Source organism: Mus caroli, chromosome 7 (genome assembly GCF_900094665.2).
Source record: "Mus caroli chromosome 7, CAROLI_EIJ_v1.1, whole genome shotgun sequence".
In the NCBI taxonomy this organism is placed as follows: Eukaryota; Metazoa; Chordata; class Mammalia; order Rodentia; family Muridae; genus Mus; species Mus caroli.
In genome coordinates this window covers 142,551,672-142,555,535 of record NC_034576.1, presented here as the reverse complement: position 1 = coordinate 142,555,535, position 3,864 = coordinate 142,551,672, and positions in this window count along the sequence as shown.

The following is a 3,864-nucleotide window of genomic DNA, read 5'->3' as shown; positions in this document are numbered from 1 at the left end:
TAAGCAGCAATACACACTGAGGGTTTTTGAAACTAAGGATCTTTTCCATTGGAGTCCCCAGGACTTTGACATAGGGTTGGCAACTCCTGCCTGGAGATGCATCTGAACCCTACAAAGGAGAGGCAGCTAGGTCATTTCCTCACCACACCATTTGGGCTTCAGGGATGCCTTGGTCCTGAGGAGTGCAGAGGTGTCTGTTTGCTTCAGGTAACCCTGTCTTAAGTCTAGATAGCTTTGACTGTATGATGCAACCCAAGGCAGCCATGGCCCCATGGGAGGCCTGCCTCAGGGCTTTGGCCAAGGTAGCCTTGCAACTATTTGTGGAGTGGAAAGTGAAGGTGGAGAGGAGCCTGGTCCCAAGGGCAGATGGGGAGGGCACTGCTCCTGCTTGCTGTGGCAGGAAACTCAGATGCTTTCCCAGCTGGAGCTCACTTCTCACTCAAGTCAGTTTTGAAAATACAGCAGGGGAGGGTGCAGGGGCAGGTGTTCACTGGCTAAAGTTCTCCAGAAAAGGATCTCAGGTTTCTCCAACATCAGGGGCCATCACTTCCTGCATGTGAGGCTGTGATGACAAAGTCTGGGTGGGAAAGGGACTTCCTACTCATTGTATCCTGACCTTGGCAGACAGGGTTGAGTCACACTGTGAGCTGGAGCAGGCAGTAGTCCAAGATCCCAGACTGTTCTGTTCTGAGCACCTCAGGTGCTCTGGGGTTTGGCACACTCATCCAAATGTTACGGAAAAAAAAAAAAAGGTGCCAGCCATGTGCCCACAATGGACTCACTTTTCCATTATTTTCACTCTTACTTCCCAAAACAAAGGTTTTGAAATGTTTCATGTCTTCAGTTCCACTGCATACATAAACACAATGTACTTGGAAATGGCACCCAAGGTTTAGGAAAAGTCTTATTTTTACTTCAAATTTAGAAGCTTTGTAAGTATTTTTACTTTAGTTTTATGGTCTATATTCATTCATATTTGTCACACACACACACAGACACACACACAAACACACACACACACACATACCTTTTAGCACTGTGCTTCCCTTTTTATTTCATATGTTGTTCCTCCTGTTGGGTGTCACAAAATCATTATCATTGTTTTAAATGCTTTTGGACGGGGACAATGTTTTGAGAGAATTAAAGACGTAGAGAGGAGCTGAAAAAACTACTAGAAGGTTCTCCCACTGTTCATCCAGCTTCTTCCCAGCCCTGTGTCAGCCACAGACACCTATAAATGCCCTCTACCTGGAACCCTTGGGAGCCACACCAGGCTGGGACTGAGATAGGTGATTCTCACTCCTATTCCTGTCCCCCATTACAGACTCTCCATTCTTATCCCCAGCTCTGTATCAGCCAGGGTGAAGGGGCCTGTCCTCTAATTACACATCCAATCTTGGGGATCTCTGCCAAACCTCAGAGTGGACCCAGCTGGTCCTTCTATAAACCCTCTCATCCCCCTCCTTCTCATTTAACACATCCCCATTCGTTTCTGTCAACTCCTAGTTCTCAGAAATGCTTTCTACCCAGACCTTCAGTGGCCATGCCTGACAGGGACTCCAGTGAGTAAATCACACTATTCTTTCTGTCCACCATTTGATCTTTCCATTCTTACCCAAACACAGGAACAACCCACTTATGAGCCCCACTCCTTCCACTTCAGCTGCATTTACTGGAGATGCCAAATCTTGATTCAGACCCAGGGTCCCCTAATATTTTCATCTCTGTCTTTCCAGATAATTCATTGGTTTTCAGTACTTGCAGGATCCCTCTCTTTCTACCATACCTACAATTCCCTGTAATCCTAGGTGTGAAGAGGATCCACTTAGCTCAGAAGTTTCTCCCATTCTGCCTTTTCCTCTTCACCCACTTCTATCCCTCTCTGCCATCCAGTGGCTGGCATAAGCACTCTGCCAACACACTTACCTAATATCCAGAGTGCACAGAAGTCAAGGAACAGAAGACTCACCCAACTCAGACAAAACTGCAACCACTGGGATCACTTTAGTCATCCCATTCCAGACACCTAGACACCAGCACAAAAACACAAATACTAAATGTCAAGACAGTGTGCCTTTATCAGAACCCAGTAACCCAACTCTAGGACCTGAAGACATGTAATGTAGCTGCTGAAGCATAAAAGGGACTTCAAACAGCAATTATGAATATGTTGAAAGACCTTAAATAGGATATGACAAGAAATATGAAAACACAAACAGTGGAGTGAATATAATGGCAATTTGTCCAAATACATAGATAGATAGATAGATAGATAGATAGATAGATAGATAGATAGATAGATAGATACTACACTAAGGAAAGCCAAACTGAAATAAATCAGGAAACAAAAGTTTAGAAAGTGAAACAAAACAAAACAAAATTCTCAGAAGTAAGCCTCATCAATAGAATACAAGACATGAAAGGCAGAGTTTCAGAAGTTGAAGATAAGTTACAAGAATGAAGAGACTAGACAAAAATAATGTTTTTTATGCTTTAAATTGTTTTATTTTTAGACAACACTATCAATTTTTGTTGATAATTTTATTTATTTACATCTCAAATAGTGTCCCCGTTCCCTGTCTCCCCTCTGCAAACTCCCTTCCATCCTCCCTTCCCTTTGTCTCTTAAGCGGGTACTCCCCTACCCACATACCCACTCTCACATCAGTCCTCTAGCATCCCCCTTCATTGGGGCAACGCGCCTCCACAGGACCAAGGGCCTCCTCTCCCATTGATGCCAGATTATGCAATCCTCTGTAATATATGCAGCAGGAACCACAGACCCATCCATGTACAGTTGGTGGTTTAGTCCCTGGGAGCTCTGAGGGGTGCAGGGAGTTGATATTGTTGTTCTTCCTATGGGATTGCAATCCCCTTCAGCTCCTTCAGTCATTCCCTATCTCTTCCATTATGGTGCCCGGGCTTAGTCCAGTGGTTGGCTGTGACTGCATCTTGTATTAGTCAGGTTCTGGCTGAGCTTTTCAGAGGTCAGCTCTATTGGGATCCTGTCTAAAAGCAGTTCTTGGCATCAGCAGTAGTATCAGGGTTTGGTGTCTGCAGATGGGATGGATTGCTGGTGGGACAGTCTCTGGATAGCCTTTCCTTCAGTCTTTGCTCCATTTTTTGTCCCTTTGCATTTCCTTTAGAAAGGAACAATTGTGGGGTAAAACTTTTGAGATGTCTGAGTGGCCCTTCCCTCAAGTGGAGGCAATGCTTATTTACTGGGGTTGGTCAGTTCAACCCCTTCAGGTTCTATGTCTTCTCTGTTGGGTATTTCAGCTAATGTCATCTCTATTGGGTCCTGGGAGCCTCTCTCATCCCTGGTGTCTGGGACTTTCTAGTGTTTCCCGCTCCCATTCCCCCCTCCCCATTCTCCTGGCCCTCTGGACATCTCTCCTGTCTCTTCTCATACCTGAACCTAACCCCCCTTTCCCTCCTCCTCTCCTCTCCCACCCAAACCCTCCCCCCCCCTCAGCCTTCTACGATAATTTTGTTCCCCCTTCTAAGTAGGATTGAAGCATTGACACTTTGGCCTTCCTTCCTGCTAAGATTCACATGATCTGTGAGTTTATCATGGGTATTCTAGCTTTTGGGCTAATATCCATTTATAAATGAGTACATACCATGCTTGTCCTTTTGAATGGATATTTTCTTTTTTTTAATTTTTAATATTTTTTTATTACGCATTTTCCTCAATTACATTTCCAATGCTATCACAAAAGTCCTTCATACCCTCTCCCCCACTTTCCTACCCATCCATTCCCGTTTTTTTGGCCCTGGCATTCCCCTGTACTGGGGCATATAAAGTTTGTGTGTCCAATGGGCCTCTCTTTCCAGTGATGGCCAACTAGGCCATCTTTTGATA